Below are 9868 nucleotides of genomic sequence, written 5' to 3' on the forward strand. Positions count from 1 at the left end.
ACAGTATTGTGGGTGCTGATGATAAGTCCATGAACAGGAGTCACTCTTCATCACATTGGCTGAGTTTTTCCAGCATTTAGGACCATAAGATATAGGAGCTGGATTGGGCCATTCAGCCCATAGAGTCTGCTCTTCCATTCAATCATGGCTGCTATGTTTCTCAACCCCATTCTCCCACCTTTCCCTAACCTTTGACCCCCTTACTCATCCGTATTCATTTGTCTCTGACACCTGGATGTCCGTTCCACGAATCTGATTGCCTTCTGGAAATCTTTTACAAGCCATCCTACTTTTGTGTAATTAGGAAGGTTCAAATCTACTATCTCAACTCCCCCAATAACCCTTCACCCTGAATTCACTTAGCATATCTATCAACATATTCAATCGGGGAGCCTCCATAACTCTCTGAGCTTGAGAATTCCACACATCCTTTGAGTGAAGCAATTTCTCCCATCCTAGAAGTCTGGTTCTTATTCTGAGTCAGTGGCCCTGAGTTCTAGACTCCTGAGTGAGGAGAAACATCTCCTCCCCATCTAACCTGTCAAGCCCATTTAGAATTCTGTATGTTACGGGCAGGATTTACTGGGCAACCTGTCATGGCAACCTCCCAGGTGCCAAGGTCAGCGATGTCTCTGATCGCGTGCACAGCTTTCTAAAGTGGGAAGGCGATCAGCCAGATGTCGTGGTACACATCGGTACCAATGACGTGGGAAGGAAGAGTGAGGAGGTCCGAAAGAGTGAGTACAAAGAGCTTGGAAGGAAGTTAAAAAGCAGGACCCCGAGGGTAGTAATCTCAGGATTGCTACCTGAGCCACATGCCAGTGAGGGCAGGAGTAGGATGCTTGGGCGGATGAACACATGGCTGAGGAAATGGTGCAGCGGGCAGGGTTTCCAATTCTTGGATCATTGGGACCTCTTCTAGGGCATGTGGGACCTGTACAAGAGAGACGGGTTACACCTAAACTACAAGGTGACCAATATACTTGCAGGGAGATTTGCTGGTGTTATTGGGGAGCGTTTAAACTAGATTTGCAGGGGGATGGGAACCAGAGTGCCAGAGCAGATAGGGAGCAGGGGTAAAAAGACAGGTTAGTTCAAGCAAAATCACAAATGGAAGGGTAGAGTGTGGTGGAAATAATCTTTTGAGGTGTGTCTATTTCAATGCCAGGAGTATTGTGGGGAAGGCAGATGAGCTGAAGGCGTGGATAGACACATGGAAATATGACATTATAGCCATTAGTGAAACTTGGCTACAGGAGGGGCAGGACTGGCAGCTCAATGTTTCAGGGTTCCAATGTTTCAGGCGGGATAGAGGCAGAGGGATAAAAGGTGGGGGGTGGCATTGTTGGTCAGGGAAAATGTTACAGCGGTACTCAGGCAGGATAGATTAGGGAGCTTGTCTACAGAGGCCCTATGGGTGGAGCTGAGAAACAGGAAAGGTATGACCACATTAATGGGGTTGTATTATAGACCACCCAATAGTCAGCAAGAATTGGAGGAGCAAATCAGCGGAGAGATAGCTGAAAACTGCAAGAAACACAAAGTTGTGATAGTAGGGGATTTTAATTTTCCACATATAGATTGGGACTCGCATACTGTTAAAGGTTTAGACGGGGTAGAGTTTGTAAAATGTGTTCAGGAGAATTTTCTACATCAGTATATAGAGGTACCAACTAGAGAGGATGCGATATTGGATCTCCTATTGGGAAATGAGTTAGGGCAGGTGATGGATGTGAGTGTGAGGGAACACTTTGGATTCAGTGATCATAATGCCATTAGTTTCAACCTGATCATGGATAAGGATAGATCTGGTCCTCGGGTTGAAGTTCTGAACTGGAAAAAGGCCAAATTTGATAAAATGAGAAGGGATCTGGGAAGTGTGGATTGGCACAGGCTGTTCTCTGGTAAGGATGTAAATGGAAAGTGGGAGGCCTTCAAAGGAGAAATTTTGAGAGTGCAGAGTTTGTATGTTCCTGTCAGGATTAAAGGCAAAGTAAATAGGAATAAGGAACCTTGGTTCTCGAGGGAGATTGTAACACTGATTAAGAGGAAGAGAGAGTTGTATGAAATGTACAGGCAGCAAGGAACAGATCAGATGCTCGAGGAGTATAAAAAGTGCAAGAAGCTACTTAAGAGGGAAATCAGGAGGGCTAAAAGAAGACATGAGGTTGCTTTGGCAGACAGAGTGAAGGAAAATCCAAAGAGCTTCTATAGGTATGTTAGGAGCAAAAGGATAGTGAGGGATAAAATTGGTCCTCTTGAAGACCAGAGTGGTAGACTGTGTATGGAACCAAAAGAGATGGGGGAGGTACTAAATGTTTTTTTTGCATCCGTATTTACTGAGGAAACGGGCATGGAGTCTATGGAAATAGGGCAAACAGGTAGGGAGGTCATGGAACCTTTACAGATTAAAGGGGAGGAGGTGTTCGCTGTCTTGAGGCAAATCAGAGTGGATAAATCCCCAGGACCGGACAGGGTATTCCCATGGACCTTGAGGGAAGCTGGTGTTGAACTTGCAGGGGCCCTGGCAGACATATTTAAAATGTCAGTATTCACGGGGGAGGTGCTGGATGATTGGAGGGTGGCTCATGTTGTTCCGTTGTTTAAAAAAGATTCCAAAAGAAATCCGGGAAATTATAGGTCAGTACGTTTGACGTTGGTGGTGGGCAAGTTATTGGAAGGTGTGATAAGGGATAGGATCTACAAATATTTGGATAGACAGGGGCTTATTAGGGAGAGTCAACATGGCTTTGTGCGTGGTAGGTCATGTTTGACCAATCTATTAGAGTTTTTCGAGGAGGTTACCAGGAAAGTGGATGAAAGGAAGGCGGTGGATGTTGTCTACCTGGATTTCAGCAAGGCCTTTGACAAGGTCCCTCATGGGAGGTTAGTTAGGAAGGTTCAGTCGCTAGGTATACATGGGGAGGTAGTAAATTGGATTAGACACTGGCTCAATGGAAGAAGCCAGAGAGTGGTTGCGGAGGATTGCTTCTCTGAGTGGAGGCCTGTGACTAGTGGTGTGCCGCAGGGATCGGTGTTGGGTTCATTGTTGTTTGTCATCTATATCAATGATCTGGATGATAATGTGGTAAATTGGATCAGCAAGTTTGCTGATGTTACAAAGATTGGAGGTGTAGTGGACAGTGAGGAAGGTTTTCAAAGCTTGCAGAGGGATTTGGACCAACTAGAAAAATGGGCTAAAAAATGGCAAATGGAATTTAACGCAGACAAGTGTGAGATATTGCACTTTGGAAGGACAAACCAAAGAAGAACGTACAGGGTAAATGGCAGGACTCTGAAGAGTGCAGTTGAACAGAGGGATCTGGGAATACAGGTACAGAATTCCCTAAAAGTGACGTCACAGGTGGATAGGGTTGTAAAGAGTGCCTTTGGTACATTGGCCTTTATAAATCGGAGTATCGAGTATAAAAGTTGGAGTGTTATGGTAAGGTTATATAAGGCATTGGTGAGGCTGAATTTGGAGTATTGTGTACAGTTTTGGTCACCTAGTTACAGGAAGGATGTAAATAAGGTTGAAAGAGTGCAGAGAAGGTTCACAAGGATGTTGCCGGGACTTGAGAAGATGAGTTACAGAGAGAGATTGAATAGGTTGGGACTTTATTCCCTGGAGCGTAGAAGATTGAGGGGAGATTTGATAGAAGTGTATAAGATTTTGATGGGTATAGATAGAGTGAATGCAAGCAGGCTTTTTCCGCTGAGGCTAGGGGAGAAAAAAACCAGAGGGCATGGGTTAAGGGTGAAAGGAGAAAAGTTTAAAGGGAATATTAGGGGGGGCTTCTTCACGCAGAGAGCGGTGGGAGTGTGGAATGAGCTGCCGGATAAAGTGGTAAATGCATTTAAGAAAAACTTGGACGGGTTCATGGATGAGAGGGGTGTGGAGGGATATGGTCCAAGTGCAGGTCAGTGGGACTAGGCAAAAAATGGTTCGGCACAGACAAGAAGGGCCAAAAGGCCTGTCGCTGAGCTGTAATTTTCTATGGTTTTATGGTTCTATGTGTTCTCAGTAAGAAGTTTAACAACACCAGGTTAAAGTCCAACAGGTTTATTTGGTAGCAAAAGCCACACAAGCTTTCGAGGCTCTAAGTCCCTTCTTCAGGTGAGTGGGAATTCTGTTCACAAACAGAACTTATAAAGACACAGACTCAATTTACATGAATAATGGTTGGAATGCGAATACTTACAACTAATCCAGTCTTTAAGAAACAAAACAATGGGAGTGGAGAGAGCATCAAGACAGGCTAAAAAGATGTGTATTGTCTCCAGACAAGACAGCCAGTGAAACTCTGCAGGTCCACGCAACTGTGGGGGTTACAGATAGTGTGACATGAACCCAATATCCCGGTTGAGGCCGTCCTTGTGTGTGCGGAACTTGGCTATCAAGTTCTAAGTTGTAAGTTGTAAGTATTAGTTGTAAGTATTCGCATTCCAACCATTATTCATGTAAATTGAGTCTGTGTCTTTATAAGTTCTGTTTGTGAACAGAATTCCCACTCACCTGAAGAAGGGGCTTAGAGCCTCGAAAGCTTGTGTGGCTTTTGCTACCAAATAAACCTGTTGGACTTTAACCTGGTGTTGTTAAAACTCTTACTGTGTTTACCCCAGTCCAACGCCGGCATCTCCACATCATGACTACCATCTATGTGTTCTGCCATTGGCCAGCGGCAGCCCACCATTGGCCAGTGATGGAATCTTCTGGTTTCACCATTATTAACTGGGTTTCCCTTGAATGCGCCCATAACCGGCATGAAACCCACAGCGGGGATGTGCCATCAGTGGGACCAGCTGATCCTGCCAGCGTGAACACACCCGGAAAGTTCTGGCCCATCTCTCATGCCTCTAAATTCTGCCTACTGTGCAGAAGAAGGCCATTCGGACCAGACATGGGGAGAACGTGCAGACTCCACACAGACAGTTACCTGAGGCTGGAATTGAACCCGGGTCAATGGCACTATGAGGCAGCAGTGCTAACCACTGTGCCACCGTGTCGTCCTAACATGTTATCTAAAAGTGTGGTGGAGGCATATTCAATCATGGCTTTCAAAGGGGCAATTAGAAAAATGCTTAAAAGGAAACAAAGAGAAGAATGGGACTAGTTAAATTGGTCTTGCTGAGAGTTCCATGGGCTTGATATTTCAAATATTCTTCTGCTCATCACCATTCTATAATTTTCTGCCTCTGGTCCATTTATGGTAGTGTTTCTATCCCCATAAATCTATGACTTCTATGAGTTTGTGTTGTTATTGTGTAAGGATTGATCTGGGATCCAGGTAGTCAAGACTAGGTTTATTTGTAACATTCAGCATAGTTTGGTTTATAACCAAAACAGAAAATGCTGGAAAATCTCAGCAGGTCTGATAGCATCTGTGAGGAGAGAATAGAGCTAACGTTTCGAGTCAAGATGATCCTTTGACAGACAAAGCGTTGGGTCAGTTCTCTTTCCACAGATGCTGTCAGACCTGCTGAGGTTTTCCATCATTTTCTGTTTTTGTTTCAGATTCCAGGGTCCACAGTATTTTGCTTTTATCTTAGTTTGGTTTAGCGTTCGGTCTGGGGATAGTAGTTGGGGTTTGGGATCTGGGCTGGAATTCTCCGACCTTGCCTGCAACTGGGATTCTCCAGTCCCGCTGCAGTGGATGGAAATTTGACTGGGCACCAAATTCTCCATTCTCACTGGCATTCCAGAGAATTCCGGCACTGGTTGGGTTTGAAGTTAGAAACTAGGGTTATTGGCTTGAGTTAGGGGCAAAAGCAAGGGGCTAGGAAGAACTGTACACCTGGTCAGATGATCTTTTCTAACTGTACATGCAATATTAGATAGCCTATTGTGGACTTGGGCAGAGCAGGAGCCATACCAAGCTATGATACAATCAGAAAGGATGCTTTCGACGGTGCATCTGTAACAATTGGTGAGAGGACATACCAAATTTCCTTAGCTTCCTGAGAAAGTAGAGGCATTGGTGGGCTTTCTCAACTATAGCTTCAGTGTGGACGGACCGGGACAAGTTGTTGGTGATCTGGACAGAAAGTGGATTACATTTCCAGAATTTTCAGAGTTTGCTAAATTTTAATGTTCCCTGTGGTCATACGGTGCCTGGTAAGTTCATCATTTACAGTCCAGAAATTGTTTTTGCCAGAAGACATAAAGGCTTGAAGCAAGCGAAAAGACATAATTATTCACAAAGTAAGGCACGCTTCGGCAGGTGAGACAGGAACACTCACTGAGGGATTGATGGCTGTGTGGCCAAATTCCTCTCCAATTCGATTTTCAAGTTTGCTGACGACACCACCATAGTGGGTCAGATCTCAAACAATGACGAGACACAGTACAGGAATGAGGTAGAGAATCTGGTGAACTGGTGCGGCAACAACAATCTCTCCCTCAATGTCATTGAAATGAAGGAGATAGTCATCGACTTCAGGAAGCGTAATGGAGGACATGCCCCTGTCTACATCAACGGGGATGAAGTGGAAACGGTTGAGAGCTTCAAGTTTCGAGATGTCCAGATCACCAACAACCTGTCCCAGTCTCTCCATGCCGACACTATAGTCAAGAAAGCCCACCAATGCCTCTACTTTCTCTGGAGGCTAAGGAAATTTGGTTTGTCACATTATTGACATACCAAAGGAAATTTGGCATGTTCGCTACGACTCTCACCAATTTTTACAGATGCACCATAGAAAGCATTCTTTCTGGTTGTAAGACAGCTTGGTGTGGCTCCTGCTCTGTCCAAGACCACAAGAAACTACAAAGGGTCATGAACAAAGCCCAGTCCATCACTCAAACCAGCCTCCCACCACTGCTACTGTCTACACTTCCCACTGCCTTGGAAAAGCAGCCAGCATAACCAAGGACCCCACGTACCCTGGACATTCTCTCTTCCAACTTCTTTCATTGGGAAAAAGATACAAAAGTCTGAGGACACGTACCAACCAACTCAAAAACAGTTTCTTCCCTGCTGCCATCAGACTTTTGAATGGACTTACCTTGCATTAAGTTGATCTTTCTCTACACCCTAGCTATGACTGTAACATTCTGCACTCTCTCCTTTCCTTCTCTATGAACAGTATGCTTTGTCTGTATAGCGCGCAAGAAACAATACTTTTCACCGTATACTAATTCATGTGTCGATAATAAATCAAATCAAACTAACTCATTCTATCTTCAAGCTGTCCTAATTCACACTTTCAGTTCATTCTGCGCTTCATTCAGAGAAAACCTTTTTTCTTCCTTTTCATCAACTCTGCACCCCTCTGGATGCTTCCTCAGCTTCTCTCCCTTTAAACCCCATCTCTTCCTCGAATCTCATCTCATCCCTTGCCGAGAATTTTTGACCTACCCCTCTCTACACCTAGACACACTCTCGCCCACGCACACACACTTTCACCGACCCACACACACACTTTCACCGACACACACACACACACACACACTCACCCCTTTGGCAGGAGTCTTACCACTGCTTAACAGGCCCTTTCACCCATCTTCAATATTCTTCTCCTACCTGGAGCCCAGCCTCTGAATCATAGAATCCTTACAGTGCAGAAGGAGACCATCCAGCCCATTGAGTCTGCACCAACTCTCCAAAAGAGCACCCACCCAGGTCTCCACACATTTACTATGCCTACATATACCAAATTTACTCATTTTTGGACACTAAGAGGCAATTTATCACAGCCAATCCATCTAACTTGCACACCTTGGGGCACTAAGGAGCAATTTAGAATGGCTAATCTACCTAGCCTGCACATCTTTGGCCTGTGGGAGGAAACCAACCCAAAGGATGAGAGACCTAATAGAGGTGTATAAGATGTTGAGAGGCATAGATCAGGTGGACTCTCAGAGGCTTTTTCCCAGGGTGGAAATGTCTGCTACGAGAGAACACAGGTTTAGGGTGCTGGGGGGTAGGTACAGGGGAAATGTTAGGGGGGAAGTTTTTCACACAGAGGGTGGTGGGCGAGTGGAATCGGCTGCCGTCAGTGGTGGTGGAGGCGAACTCAATAGGGTCTTTTAAGAGACTCCTGGGTGAGTACATGGAGCTTAATAGGAAGGAGGGTTATAGGTAGGTCTAGAGGTAGGGATGTGTTCGGCACAACTTGTGGGCCGAAGGGCCTGTTTGTGCTGTAGTTTTTCTATGTTTCTAAACCGGAGCACCCGGAGGAAACCCACGCTGACACAGGGAGAACGTGCAGAGTCCACACAGACAGTGACCCAAGGCTGGAATCGAACCCCGGTCCCTGGCTCTGTGAGGCAGCAGTGCTAACATTAATGCAATGCATCAAAGTAAAATAGCCAAGAGGGTTTCAGAATAGCTGCTCCAGTGACTGGGATGGACACGGTCACATTCACACTTACTGCACAGCTTTGAGTTTAATTAAACAATGATTTATTTTTGTTCAGTTACAGTCATAAGGAATTATACAGGTTTACAACAGAGGAATGAAATGAACACAAAGCACTATGAAAAGAACTGGCAGCCCACAGCCCTGTACGTGGCAGTAATGTGTTACATGGGCACCACCTCACCAACAGCATCATCCAACTCTCTTGCCAACGATTCCTGCTATTACCACGACGGGAGCGGGAAGGCGTGACTGACACTGACGGGTGTCCACAGAACCAGAACAATAAACCTGAGGCTGAGAAACAGTGTTCTCATTGGTAATTTTTAAAATTCATTCATGGGACATGGGCATCGCTGGGTGGCCAGCATTTGTTGCCCATCCCTCGTTGCCCTTGAATTGAATGGCTTGCTAGGCCATTTCAGAGGGTATCACAGGAACTGAGCTCACTCCCAATTCAGGGTTATTGGTGTACATCGGTACACACACCATAGCCACTGAAGAGGGCAAGTGGTTAGGCTAGAATGGGGGAAATGGGAAAATACGTTGCAAAGCTACAAATCAAGTCAACATCAAAACAAATGTCTGGGGGATTGGGTCGTTCCTTTTTTTATTTATTCATGGGATGTGGGCATCGCTGGCTGGGCCAGCGTTTATTGCCCACCCGAAGGGCATTTAAGAGTCAACCACATTGCGGTGGCTCTGAAGTTACATGTAGGCCAGACCAGGTAAGGACGACAAATTTCCTTCCCTAAAGGACATTAGTGAACCAGATGGGTTTTTATGACAGTGGGCAATGGTTTCACGGTCAACATTAAACTATTAATTCCAGATTTCTTTTTATTGAATTCAAATTTCACCATCTGCCGTGGTGGGATTCGAACCCAGGCCCCCAGAGCATTACTCTGGGTCTCTGGATTACTAGTCCAGCGACAATACCACTTCACCACCACCTTCCTAGTTAGGCTATAATGGAGGACATGAGAAAATCTGCTGCAAATCGAAAAATGATACTGCCCTCAGTCAAGTCGACACCAGAACAAATGTCTGGGGAATTGGGGTGCTGGGGGGGGCGGAAGGGATAGTTTAGGACATATAATCTAGGTTCCAATGTTGGGCTTCCAATCCCTGTCTGTCGATAGAAAAGGACCATTTCCAGTGTCCCAGTGCGAGACAGGAAATTCCTGCCTGAGTTCAACGGAGAATTCCATTGTCGGACCCTCGCCCGCTCCGATTCTGGGCAGGCGAGGTGGTAGAGTTCCTGCCTGGGTGTCTGGTGGAGGTAGAATGTTAAAGCTTACCGCCGCTTTGTAATCATTGATGGAACGGCAGCGAGGCAAGGCAGCGGCCGGCTTCAGGACCACTCTCAGAGTGAAGACAAAGGGGTTTCAGCGCTTGTAATGGAACACACCTCAGAAAGTCAGGCAGAAAGAGGGACATTAAACCTGTTGCACACCAATTATCCAAAACTGTGGACTGAAATCCTACGATTGCCGCAGGTTTGGAG

The 9868-nt window shown here is 45.7% G+C and overlaps 1 protein-coding gene across 1 annotated transcript in view; it reads left to right on the forward strand.

Moving 5' to 3' along the window:
• lancl1 (LanC antibiotic synthetase component C-like 1 (bacterial)) overlaps window positions 1-9868 on the forward strand; it is a 683707-nt gene that overhangs the window by 454147 nt on the left and 219692 nt on the right. The window lies entirely within an intron of this gene.

The sequence above is a fragment of the Mustelus asterias genome, chromosome 14 (genome assembly GCF_964213995.1).
Source record: "Mustelus asterias chromosome 14, sMusAst1.hap1.1, whole genome shotgun sequence".
NCBI lineage: Eukaryota > Metazoa > Chordata > Chondrichthyes > Carcharhiniformes > Triakidae > Mustelus > Mustelus asterias.